Consider the following 14,845-nt stretch of genomic DNA (forward strand, 5'->3'; position numbering starts at 1 on the left):
ATTTGCACTGAAATGAGGATTGACACATTGTTGGATGAACCATTCGCAGAAGTGTACCCGTGGAGGCCAATCAGCTGCTGATAGTGCCTGCAAACGCTGTACATTGTACGGAAACAACTGGCTCTCCCCTAGCACTCTCCATACAGTGACGTGGTCAACGTTACCTTGTACAGCAGCAACTTCTCTGACGCCGACATTAGGGTTATTGTCAAGTGCACGAAGAATTGCCTCGTCCATTGCAGGTGTCCTCGTCGTTCTAGGTCTTCCCCAGTCGCGAGTCATAGGCTGGAATATTCCGTGCTCCCTAAGACGCCGATCAGTTGCTGCAAACGTCTTCCTGTCGGGACATCTTCGTATTGGAAATCTGTCTCGATACAAACTTACTGTGCCACGGCTATTGCCCGTGCTAATTCATACATCAAATGGGCATCTCCCAACTCCTCATTTGTAAACATTGCACTGACTGCAAACCACGTTCGTGATGAACACTAACCTGTTGATGCTACGTACTGATGTGCTTGATGCTAGTATTGTAGAGCAATGAGTAGGATGTCAACACAAAAATGGTTCAAATGGCTCTGAGCACTATGGGACTCAACTGCTGTGGTCATTAGTCCCCTAGAACTTAGAACTACTTAAACCTAACTAACCTAAGGACATCACACACATCCATGCCCGAGGCAGGATTCGAACCTGCGACCGTAGCAGTCGCACGGTTCCGGACTGCGCGCCTAGAACCGCGAGACCACCGCGGCCGGCGATGTCAACACAAGCACCGAAGTCAACATTACCTTCCTTCAATTGGGCCAACTGATGGCGAATCGAGAAAGTACAGTACATACTGACGAAACTAAAATGAGCTCTAACATGGAAATTAAGCGTTTCCTGACACATGTCCACATAACATCTTTTCTTTATTTGTGTGTGAGGAATGTTTCCTGAAAGTTTGGCCGTACCTTTTTGTAACACCTTGTATAACTGTTCAGTGAATTTTCCCAATTGCTTCTTAGTTTTAAATTAATTATATTACACCTTTTAGCCAGTACCGTCATTAATGTGGTTTTAGTAAAATGCTAGATGCCACGGAATATAGTCCCAAGTGTGTTATAGTGCTGTCCTGTTGTTTTACAGTCTATGACTACGTTCTTTTTGAAGTAGTTTGATTTTTCACAACTCGTGATTAATCAGGTACAGTTTTACGAATTATAAATTTTAAATATTTCAGACAACGTTAACAGCTTATTCAGGTAGAATGTTAACCCTCTATTGCATAGTGTTGTCATTTGGCAACAAATCGTATATTTTGGTATCAAGTTATGAAAGCATTCGTATATGCATGATGTTGCCGTCTGGCAACACACGCAGTCTGGCTGCCTCGTGCTTGATTGTGTTTAGCGTCGTTATGTTGGCAGAAATATTTTAAAAACAGTAATCTTTGCAGAAGGTCGAGTGTACGTAAACGCACCCGAGGGCAACTCTGAAAGAATGAATTATTTCTACCACTTAGGTCATATCTAGTTAGATTTTTAAGGTATGGAAAATGATGCTTAATTATAGCACAGATTATGTTTCCATGTCTATGTAATCGTACTTGATAAATCAAAATTTCTATGTTCAACTCGTTGCGTCGTATTTTGTGTAACAGATCCTAACCCCAGATATATTTTTTAACTGAAATAGGTTTCCTAAAAGAAATTCATGCAATTGAGGGTTAAGGACTTACAATTTTAAATATTTTCATCTACATTAACCACCTAGAATATTTATTTATTTATGTTTTATCATATATTATTTTTAGATTTGAAGGTGATTATTAAACGCGGTCGAAATTTGTTGATAAATGGACTAACTGAAAATGAGAATGTTACAAAAGTTTCCATCCTAGGATTCAACTGTTAGAACATGAACAGTGAAAACAAAAGTTCAGCACAGTATAAAAGTAATAAAAGTAAAGCTATTTCGTAACGCACTGCGTTCTGGGTATAGTTTAAATTCCTCAGAAGTGTTTGCAACATTGAGTCCGTTGTGGCCAACAAATCATTCGCTTTACTTTGAGTCGTTGATAATGGATCCCTACATTCACTACATTCTCTCTGTGATTCATATAATTTTGCCGTTACGTTTGAGAAAGTAGGTCACTATCTGGTAACTTATCATGTTTGAACAGAGCGTGTGAGATAAATGGGACGTCACAGCATCACTCTCCAAAGATCGAAGATGCTTCAAACTGTTGGTAAACGTATTGCGAACTATCGAAGACACGTCGCCTTCCCAAACTACGTAGTAGAATTAGGTGTGAGTTTGAAAATGATATGCTTTATAGCCAGAGCCGTTTGTAGTTGCCCAGCGAGGCAGAAGAATACGTGCCGGCGACTGCACGATGCTTCCCAGAAGGCGGCCGGAAGGGCCCGTGACGAGCCGAGTGAAAGCGACCGAGCCGCAGCAAGTCTTCCTTTCTTTTCCGGCAAGCCTGAGGACGCCGCCGCTGTGTTTCACCTCGCTTTTTAGAAGACTCGCGGGAAAATGTGAGTTCCAGGTCCACACTGCAACCTAATTGTGAAGCATCTTGAAACAAAGGAAACAGCTGTAAAGCCATCACATGGTCGAAACGAATTACAATGGTGTTTATACACGGTACCGACATGGCGCCAAACGAAAATTGTAGCAATAAAAACAACAAAAACATTTTAAAAATGCGAGGCTCTCCACAAGCGTACCAAAACAAATTTGTTACATTTCGGCCACATAATAAATTACACAAATTTAGAAGTTGTTGGTTTAATTAAATACCTAGAGATTACAATTGAGGCTGTTAGAAAAAGTGACAAAATCGAATTTTTGCGGATATGTGCACCATATTATGGTGGAAGAACCAATCTCTTTGGTGGCAAAGGGGTATAGGTGTATCAGATGATATGAAATACTTCCTAGCGGTTATTTGAAGAACTGCTTTTTTTTCTTTTTTGATGCAAAGGGATACATGTCTTTGTAAAAAGCATCTGTATAAAAACCATACAGAAGATCGCTATCAAGTGCAGAGCCCAGCATACAGTCTTACTAATGATGTGTTGCCTTCTGATGTTATGTGGGACTCGGAATAGATATTTCCCGCGATAGAAACCAATGGGAGTGTATGTGTATTTCCTAAGAGCTTCCTTGGACATTCATGTTTTTGTATGTAATATTACGTATGTAGTTGCCTCATCCACTCTAATATATGTATAATCAATAAAAGTTTTGTGTCCGCACCTCGTGGTCGTGCGGTAGTGTTCTCGCTTCCCACGCCCGGGATCCCGGGTTCGATTGCCGGAGAGGTCAGGGATTTTCTCTGCCTCGTGATGACTGGGTGTTGTGTGATGTCCTTACGTTAGTTAGATTTAAGTAGTTCTAAGTTCTAGGGGACTGGTGACCATAGATGTTAAGTCCCATAGTGCTCAGAGCCATTTGAACCAAAGTTTTGTGTAAGGGTTAATGTATTACTTTGTTGTGGGTAATTTCAAACCTGATATTAATGAGAGTCAAAAGGATGTAAATGATACCCTTGGAGGTAGATGTGTGTGAGTGCTTACTAGATATGTGGTAAAAGCATTACTGAGCACAACATCCTGAATTTAATTCGCTGATATTGTATGTATAGCGTTATTAGTAACCACTACATATGCTGGTTACTGTAGACAGTATAACAAATAAGCATAGAATTTCAAATTCGACACAAACTTTGAAGATCATTATCTCAGAATCTCGATTTTTTCACTTACACCCTCTGTTACCACCTCAGTGACGAACAATTTAAATCTGATCCAATATGCAGAAAATGTTGTGGAGAAGACGAACCAAAGACTGTATTTTATTGGCGGAAGGCTTAGAAGATGCAACTAATCAATTCAAGAGATTGTCCGTCTTCTTTTGGAGTACTGATCCACTGTATGGGATCCTTTACCTGGTAGGACTGACGGAGGGTACCGAAAAAGTTCAGAGACAGGCAGCTTGCTTTGTGTTATCATGATATTGTGGAGAGCGTGTCAGGGATATGATAAACGAGCTGTGGCGTCTGTCATTAATCAAAGGTGTTTTCGTTGCAGCGAGACCTTCTCACTAAATTTCAATCACATTCTTTCTCCTCAGATAGTCAAAAACTTTCGTTGACTCCAGCCTAAATAGGAACAGCAGGAAAATTGAAAATTGTGATAAAATAAGAGAAATCAATCACGTGGGAAGAGTCAGACATGGAACCACCATTCTAAGACAAAAATAGGCTGATAAACAGAAATTTAATGTCGAGTAACATGATATGGGAGAGGGGATGAGGAAACCTGTGAGGCCATGTAACTAAGATGACAGCCACGTCGGAAGCCGTCATCTTGGACACATGTAGTAATAGACGGCAAATCATCGAGTAAAACTGAAGTGATATCAGGTGTTCCCCAGGGAAGCGTTCTGGGACGTCTGCGGTTCCTGATCTATATAAATGACCTGGGTGACAATCTGAGCAGTTCTCTTAGGTTGTTCGCAGATGATGCTGTAATTTACCGTCTAGTAAGGTCATCCGAAGACCAGTATCAGTTGCAAAGCGATTTAGAAAAGATTACTGTATGGTGTGGCAGGTGGCAGTTGACGCTAAATAACGAAAAGTGTGAGGTGATCCACATGAGTTCCAAAAGAAATCCGTTGGAATTCGATTACTCGATAAATAGTACAATTCTCAAGGCTGTCCATTCAACTAAGTACCTGGGTGTTAAAATTACGAACAACTTCAGTTGGAAGGACCACATAGATAATATTGTGGGGAAGGCGAGCCAAAGGTTGCGTTTCATTGGCAGGACACTTAGAAGATGCAACAAGTCCACTAGAGAGACAGCTTACACTACACTCGTTCGTCCTCTGTTAGAATATTGCTGCGCGGTGTGGGATCCTTACCATTTGGGATTGACGGAGGACATCGAAAGGGTGCAAAAAAGGGCAGCTCGTTTTGTATTATCACGTAATAGGGGAGAGAGTGTGGCAGATATGATACGCGAGTTGGGACGGAAGTCACTACAGCAAAGACGTTTTTCGTCGCGGCGACACCTTTTTACGAAATTTCAGTCACCAACTATCTCTTCCGAATGCGAAAATATTTTGTTGAGCCCAACCTACATAGGTAGGAATGATCATCAAAATAAAATAAGAGAAATCAGAGATCGAACAGAAAGGTTTAGGTGTTCGTTTTTCCCGCGCGCTGTTCGGGAGTGGAATAGTAGAGAGATAGTATGATTGTGGTTCGATGAACCCTCTGCCAAGCACTTAAATGTGAATTGCAGAGTAGTCATGTAGATGTAGATGTAGATCTCGTAACTCAAGTGGAAAGGAAGACATGTTGCATAACAGACATATAAATTGCACGAGAAAAACAATGATGCCCCCGAGTTATGACTGATGTTTCTTGGATATAACGGATTTGAAAGCTGATGGCAATAACAGAAGCCGAACCCAATGAGATTGTTCTGATGAGAGATGAGCATCCGCGATATCACAGAAAATTTCAAGCACCCAGTTAGGCCACCCATCACCCACAGTGTAGTGGTATGAAACTGGCTGTGTCAAAGACAATCGGAAAACTGGGCGATCGTAAACGGCTACGGATGGAGCAACAACAACCACTGTTCTGGCATCCTTCAGTAGGAGCCCAGAGCGCGTTCCTCGCCGCAGCTCGCAAGTAAGTGGGGTCGGCCATATATAGTGCAAATTTTTATCACACATAAACGGCGCCCTTATAAAATGTAAATGCTTCAATGTCTCACCGACGACGATTGAGATTGTAGGCTTCAGTTTGCGAATGGATGAGGTGCAAGTTGGGACGAAAATCGATGTATCACCTATGATGGATGAAGTTAATTTCTCAGTGAACGGAGAGGTAAATAAGCAGAATCACACCTACGGCTCAGATTAGAACCTTACTGGTTGGATTCATCAAAGATCGTTTGTACATCGAAAGTGATGGTTTGGTGTGGGATGTCGGATTCTCGTATTACTGGACCATCGCTCATTCAGGTTACACTAACAGTTATCTTTAATCTAAAGCTGTAAGAAGGCGTGCTACCGTCGCTATTGTCTCAAGACGGGACATTTCCAATTTTCTTTCAGCGAGATGGCGTACAACCTCACTATGGGCCACCTGTCCGAGCATACCTGGATATCCAGATCTCGTACAGCTGTAGAAGTCGTAGAGGTCCGGTCGAGTGGTTGTCACGTTTCCTCGATTTAAATCCATTAGATTTCTGTCCTCTGATGCTTGTGCTCGCTTTCCAGTATATGTATTAGTTAAAGTTCTTGAGGAGCTTCGAGAGGACGACGGTTCAATCCCGTCTCCGGCCATCCTGATTTAGGTTTTCCGTGATTTCCCTAAATCGCTTCAGGCCAATGCCGGGATGGTTCCTTTGACAGGGCACGGCCGATTTACTTCCGCATCTTTCCCTCACCCGAGCTTGCGTTCCGTCTCTGATGACCTCGTTGTCGACGGGACGTTAAACCCTAATCTCCTCCTCCTCTTGAGGAGCGGATGAAATGTTAACAATGTCACTACAAAGTACTGAAAAACATGTCGAGCACAACCTGTAGGCTTTTTGTTATCACTTGTATTTGCCTTATTGTATACAAAATGTGACAAAACTCGTTATGAATAAAGTCAAGTTCAAGCGAATGACACTGTTGTTTACCTCGTGTAATTCTCTATCTGGTAGGTATGACAGTTGACCCCATTCTGTCTGAAAATGACAAGTTGCACCTAAGATGGTACCTTCCAAAGAGGTTGCCATGTTGGACTCACACTTTTCCCCACTCTCCAATCTCATACTACTTGACTTATCACTGATATACAGGGTGTTACAAAAAGGTACGGGCAAACTTTCAGGAGACATTCCTCACACACAAAGAAAGAAAATATGTTATGTGGACATGGGTCTGGAAACGCTTACTTTCCATGTTACAGCTCATTTTATTACTTCTCTTCAAATCACATTTATCATGGAATGGAAGCACACAACTACAGAACGTACCAGCGTGACTTCAAACACTTTGTTACAGGAAATGTTCAAAATGTCCTCCGTTAGCGAGGATACGTGCATCCACCCTCCGTCGCATGGAATCCCTGATGCGCTGATACAGCCCTGGAGAATGTGCGTATTGTACCACAGCCGTCCACAATACGAGCACGAAGAGTCTCTATATTTGGTACCGAGCTTGCGTAGACAAGAGCTTTCAAATGCCCCCATAAATGAAAGTCAAGAGGGTTGACGTCAGGAGAGAGTGGAGGCCATGGAATTGGTCCGTCTCTACCAATCCATCGGTCACCGAATCTGTTGTTGAGAAGAGTACGAACACTTCGACTGAAATGTGGACGAGCTCCATCGTGCATGAACCACATGTTGTGTAGTACTTGTAAAGGCACATGTTGTAGCAGCATGGATAGAGTATCCCGTATGAAATCATGATAACGTGCTCCACTGAGCGTAGGTGGACGAAACTAAAATGAGCTCTAACATGGAAATTAAGCGTTTCCGGACACATGTCCACATAACATCTTTTCTTTATTTGTGTGTGAGGAATGTTTCCTGAAAGTTTGGCCATACCATTTTGTAACACCCTGTATATTTCTATCTCAGCCGTCGACACTGGAGGATAACTTTTGCTTCCTGTTTTCTCGATGCGATAGAAACGATGGATGAGCGTTCCTCATTGCTCCATAATGTTGTCAACTAGTGCAAGGGTACAGCGCGATCCACAGTAATGTTTTGCTTGCTCAGATAAGTTAGTTACGTCCCTCAACTTCTGATTAGTCATGATAATGCTTTCTCACATACACACAAACCAACAAAAAAATGCAATATATGTTGATGAGTCCTCCTTAAAAATCAACTAGTTGTATGAGAAGAAACTATATGCGCGGAAATGTACTACTCCTACTGTTTTATTCTTGACCTCTTGAGAAATTTTCGAAAACATAAAGATGAAGAATACTGACCAGTAATTTTCTACAGTATCTCAGCTCCATTTTCCAAAAGGGATTTTCTATCGTACATTTAAATCTGAGATGAAATACGTTTTGCAGCAGTAACTTCACACAGCATAAATATATGTTGTATCGATCTTAGAAAATCTATTTGATTTTTCATCACACTCATGTGAAAGTTTTCTCTGCAGATTTGTATTAAGTGATTCAGTTTTCTGTTTGTAAGTGAGCAAGGTGGCGCAGTGATTACAGCACTATGACCCGCATTCCGGAGGTGTGTGGGTCCAAATCCGCCGCTGGGATTTGTGTTTCCCGTAGGTTCCCCGAATCACTAATGACAGTCCAGTCAAAATCAGAACTCGACGCGACGCAACACTCAATGTTTAAAGTACGTGTCTCGCATTTTGGAAGACTGGATTACACATTCGCAGTGGGCCAGCCAGATTGCTCGGATAGTAACTTTTAAAAGGAAAAGACGATTTCCTTCTCCATCCTTGTCCTGTTCGAGCTTGTGCTTTGTCCCTAATGGTTTCCTCATTGCCGGGAAGTCAAATTGTAATTATGAATTTTGATGGTCTTTAAAGCAATAAAATGCAATTAACCCCTCGGATCTACGAAAATAAGCCTTTTAGGTAATGTGAAAACCTAAAAATATTTAACAAACACACATATTTAATAAAAATATTAAAACATAAAAAAACCTACCATGCTTACGCTAGAACTGGCACCTAAATACAGTGTTGCCCACAACAAAATGGTCACCAAACGTAACTTGTCAATATTAAAGGTTTAGAGAAAGCACAACTATTAGCGTATATAGTAAGTAGGAGACTGACCACAGCGCGTACTTGCCTGTACCCACCGTGGTTTGCCAGATGGCCCCCAATATTCCTTCCTTCTTTCCTTGTGTACTCCTAAATTTACATCTATACACATACATGCACTCCGTAGCGTGAGGGTAATTAACATGGCACCACATGTTAGGGTTTCTTCCCGCTCCACTAACATATGTATCGCAGGAAGAAAAACTACTTCTGTGTGTCTTTGAGCGCTGTAATTAGTCAAATCTGGTCTTCACGGTCCCCACGGTAGCGATACGTACGGAACTGCAGTGCATTTATCGATTATTCAATTAATAATGAACCTCAAACTTTATAAGTAGGCTTTCGTGGGATAATTGGCGTCTATCTTCAAACTTCTGCCGGTTTAGGTTTTTCACGGTTTCCGTCATGATCTTTCGCAAAAGAAACAAACCTGTGACAATTCGTGCTGCCTACTTAGAATACGTTCGCTGTCACTTGTTAATCCTGTTTGGAACGAGTCCCACGCATTTCAGCCATTTTCTAAGATGGACCGCAATGTGTTTTGCAAGCAGTCTTCTATGCAGACTGCAGTTCGCCAGTATCCTGCCAATGTTCCCTGTCGTCACATGTTATATAACTGTGAAATAAAGAAGTAAAACTTTCAACAGCCAAGATCACTAGTTAGAACTTTAGTTTTTATGACCGGTATCAGTAAATATAAGTTATCATTATCTGAACAGTAAAGCTTATAGATCGAAAATTAAAAGAATAATGACGTCAGATATACAGATATATATTTTCGCAAAGTGAATATATACCACGTACCTTATGAAAATACACCTCATACATCTCCATCAGCCGGCCGGAGTGGCCGTGCGGTTCTAGGCGCTACAGTCTGGAGCCGAGCGACCGCTCCGGTCGCAGGTACGAATCCTGCCTCGGGATGTATGTGATGTCCTTAGGTTAGTTAGGTTTAATTAGTTCTAAGTTCTAGGCGTCTGATGACCTCAGAACTTAAGTCGCATAGTGCTCAGAGCCATTTGAACCAGCCATATCCATCATATATGTCTGATGACCTCAGAACTTAAGTCGCATAGTGCTCAGAGCCATTTGAACCAGCCATATCCATCATATATTCCGGGCGATCATAACTGAAATGCAGCTACTCACGGAGGTCCACTGTAGACTAATTATCGTATGGCGGCGAATTTGGTAGACTTCCTAATGCGTTAATGTGGAGCCGATTTACGCTGGAAGAAGTTAGTTTCAGTTTTGGCCACCAATTACAAATCTGGCCCTGTGAATACAAGAAAGACGTATAGGAATGCATCCGTATGTAATGGATTAGGAACATCAACATCTACATCTACATCTACATGGTTACTCTGCAATTCACACTTAAATGCCTGGCATAGGGTTCATCGAACCATTTTCATACTACTTCTCTACCATTCCACTCTCGAATGGCGCGTGGGAAAAAGGAACACCTAAATCTTTCCGTTAGAACTCTGATTTCTCTTATTTTATTATGATGGTCATTTCTCCCTACGGAGGTGGGTGTCAACAAAACATTTTCGCATTCGGAAGAGAAAATTGGTGACTGAAATTCCGTAAATAGATCTGGCCGCAAAAAGAACCACCTTTGTTTCAGTGACTGCCACCCTATCTCGCGTACCATTCCAGTGGCACTCTCACCCTCCCGCGCGCGGGTTCCCGGGTTCGATTCCCGGCATGGTCAGGGATTTTCTCCGCCTCGTGATGACTGGCTGTTGTGTGATGTCCTTAGGTTAGTTAGGTTTAAGTAGTTCTAAGTTCTAGGGGACTGATGATCATAGATGTTAAGTCCCATAGTGCTCAGAACCATTCGAACCAACTCTCATCCTAATTGCCCGATAGCACGAAACGAGCTGCCCTTCTTTGCACTTTTGCAATGTCCTACGCCGATCCTACCTGGTAAGGATTCCTCACTGCAGAGCAATATTCCAGCAGAGGACGGACAAGTGTAATGTAGGCTGTCACTTTAGTGGGTTTGTCGCATCTTCTAAGTGTTCTGCCAACAAAGCGCAGTCTTTCTTTCGCCTTCCCCACAATATTATCTATGTGGTCTTTCCAGTTTAAGTTGCTCGTAATTGTAATTCCTAGGTATTTAGTCGAATTGACAGCCCTTAGATTTGTGCGATTTATCGTATATCCAAAATTTATCGGATTTCTTTTAGTACCCATCTGGATGACCTCGCACTTTTCTTTGTTTAGTCTTAATTGCCACTTTTCGCACCATACAGAAATTCTCTCTAGATCATTTTATAATTGGAATGGATCGCCTGATGATTTTACTAGACGGTAAATTACAGCGTCATCTGCAAAAAATCTAAGGGGGCTGCTCAGATTATCACTTAGATCATTTATGTAAATCAGGAACAGCAGAGGGCCTATGAACTACCTTGCGGAAGGCCAGATATCACTTCTGTTCCACTACATGATTTATCGTCCATCACTACGAACTGTGACCTCTCTGAGAGGAAATCACGAATCCAGTCACATAACTGAGACGATACTCCAATTTCACGCAATTTGATTAACAGTTGGTTTTGAGGAACGGTATCAAAATAATTCTGGAAATATAGGAATATAGAATCGATCAGAGATCCCTTGTTAGGAACGGGACATAGAGAAGGTCAAACGAGTGAGAAAGGCGTAATACTGATTTTATCATTAACAGCCCCTTCCACAATTTGTTCACTATGACTACCGAAGACGTCGCCAAAATTTGTTCCTCGTGGTCAAAATGGCAACTAATTTTTCCCGTGCTAAATCGGTTCTTTAGAATATGTACCAAGTTTCGCTGACATGCAATAATTACACCCCACACCGGACCTCCGTGAGTAGCTGCATAACCATATCGTCTCAAGTCGTGACTTGTCATTCCAGATCATGAAGAAAGTGAAACATTGGCATGTCAATAATGAAATAAGATTTACATGAGATATTGCATCGAGTGCACAAGCTGATATTCACAAAACAAGTGAAAGGAGACCGAGGATCACAAGTCAAAGCAAAGATGTTATTAACCACCAACAAGTGGCACTGTAGTAGTAAACTTACAGAAATACAGTCGTAACACATAAATCATAGAAAAGAAGTTATGTGCAAGGAGTCCACTAAACAATACATTATATATAGTTAAGTACATAATTATATAACACAAGTAATCTAAACCTGAGTGTATTGGATTAACAAAATTCCTATGTTGAAAATTTTAAAAAATAATTTTAAGAAAATTTTTAGATTAAAATTCTTATAATGTTATAAAAGAAAGTGTCGTGTATCAATTTCATTACCTACTGCCTAGACAGACAAAATAGATACAGTCAAAATAGCTATAAGAAACTACGATATGGAAAATACTGTATATCGCCATTGAAGAACCTTACAGAAGATCACTCGAGATCTAGGCGATAATAATACAGAATCAATGCACGAAGTACATGTCATAATTTACACTGATTAGCCAGAACAGTACGACCACCGACCTGCTATTGATATAAACCAGTCCAGGCAACAGCAGCGTCACTTGGCGAGGAATGACTCTGCCAGACGCACGCACGGTGCATGTAGTATCAGTGAGCGTGCTGTCCGTGTGTACAATGAGAAAGGCGTGCGATCAATCTGTGAGTTTGAACGATGGCAGATTATGGTGGCCCGGAGGCTCAGAACGAATTGTCGGGTGTTCGAGGAGTGCTGTGGTGACGTCCAGACGTCGTCGTGTTGGTAATACAGGACAGGTGGCGACCTGTGGCGGAACTAATATCAGAATTTAATACTGGGGAGAGCACAAGTTAGCCTGAACACACTTGTACCGAACACTTCTGACGACGCACCTCCGTAGCAGACGACACGTGCATGTTCCCATCTTAACACCACATCGGCAACTATGAAATGGGCACGTTACCATCGGCACTGGACGTTGTCGCAGTAGCATAACGTTGCACGGTCTGACGAATCCCCATACCTTCTTCATCATGCCGATGGGCGGCAGGGAATCCGTAATTTCTAACGGGAACAACTCCTTGCTCCTTGACACCTGTACTGCGGGACGGAGACAATCTGGTTGAAAAATGGCTCTGAGCACTATGGGACTCAACATCTTAGGTAATAAGTCCCCTAGAACTTAGAACTACTTAAACCTAACTAACCTAAGGACATCACACACACCCATGCCCGAGGCAGGATTCGAACCTGCGACCGTAGCAGCCCCGCGGCTCCGGACTGCAGCGCCAGAACCGCACGGCCACCGCGGCCGGCGAGCCAATCTGGTGGCGGCTCCATTACGCTCTGGGGAACATTCACGTTGACATCCATGAGTCCAATAGAGCTTGTCCAAGGCACCCTGACAACCAAGGTGTATCGTACACTGGATGCAGACACCGTACAACTGTTCTTGACGATCATGTTTCCCGGCGGCAGTGAAGTTTTTCAGCAAGATAATGTGCCATGCCACAAGGCCAGGAGTGTGAGAAGAATGTCCGGGGAACACAGTGACGAGTTCAGCTTCATGTGCTGGCCCCACAACTCGCAAGATCTGAATCAGATTGATTACATCTGGGATGTGATTGGACGTGGCGTTAGAACTCTTCGCCCCCTCCCCGGAATTTAAGGGAATTAGGTGACTTGTGTGCGCAGACGTGGTGCCAACTCCCTCTAGCAACCTGTCAAGGCCTCATTACTTCCATGCCATGACCCTTCGCCTCTGTTATCTGTGTCAAAGGTGGGCATACCGGCTGTTAGGTAGGTGGTCATATTGTTTTGGCTGATCAGTATATGTAGGTAACAAAGGGGTACAACTAAAAGTTGTTGTTATACTGTATCTTAGCAACAGCTCGCAGGAGTTCTGCATACTTGTCTGTTCCAAAGGAAATTTGATATAACTTTCCAACTACCGTGTTAGGAAAATGCTACTAAATATTGTATCCGTATGTTGTGAGACATTGATATTTTCGTTTTTCACTGCAGGGACGTGATATCTCGAACACCTCCTTTCTACTGTGATAGGTCTTTCACAATAGACCACCTGATTGCCATTTTTTTTTTCTGAGAGCGCCCGATACGCACCCATGGTCCCTCAAACGTTAGCTCTTCGTCACAATGATTCATTTAATGTGACTTGTCTCTCTTTCTTTTATAGAAAAGCACATACAATACAACGGATCTTATTTCACAGGTTTAAGCGAAAAATGGAAGAACATTACTGTTTTCTTAATCATTAGCCATTAAACAACTACTGCACATAAATTAATATTAATGTTAATAAGAAACACTACAGCTATATTTAGGTAAGTTTAGTATGTCACAGTAGGTTTTTTCAGTGTACGTCATCAGGTGATACTAAAAGTTCGTCAACAGTCTCCATAACAAATTACTAAGACTCAAGAAGTCTAATCGTTAAAGGGAATTCTGGAACATGATGAGCGCACGAATATCAAGATTATTTACTGTGCCTCCCCCATACTTTCCATGCATTAGGTCTTCTGCTATCCCAAAATTCGTGTGAGAAATTCCAAAAGGCCCATACCCTGTGATTGTGGCGAAGAATGGTCAAACTTCCTTCGAAGAACAACGGGTATCACTGCTTCCCTGGTTTGCACATACGTCTATCACTTAGGGCGACGAACACGTCTGTGATGTCGTTATCGGCAGCTTGTCCCTCACGAATCTCTAACAAATCATTTTTGATGCTTTTCGGATTATCACAGAAACTGTGTGTAAGGATGTTCCCCCGGAACATATGCAGGTCCTCTTTGAATCCATGTCATAGCTTTCAGATCTTTGACTGCAGCACTTCAGGACGTAATGCTAAACTAATTTATCATAGTCACAGATACCGTTAAGTTCTGTAATCCTAATCAATTATCTCAACATAATTTCAATACGCCCAGCTGTTGCTGCTTTCTCAAGTGTTTGCGTATTTTCAAGCAACTCAGTTCAGGTGTAAATGGTATTTATATACGAACCACAAAGACATTTTACTAAATTTCGATGTTTATAGCCTTTTCTAGTT

Source organism: Schistocerca gregaria, chromosome X, assembly GCF_023897955.1.
Source record: "Schistocerca gregaria isolate iqSchGreg1 chromosome X, iqSchGreg1.2, whole genome shotgun sequence".
NCBI classification, from domain to species: Eukaryota; Metazoa; Arthropoda; class Insecta; order Orthoptera; family Acrididae; genus Schistocerca; species Schistocerca gregaria.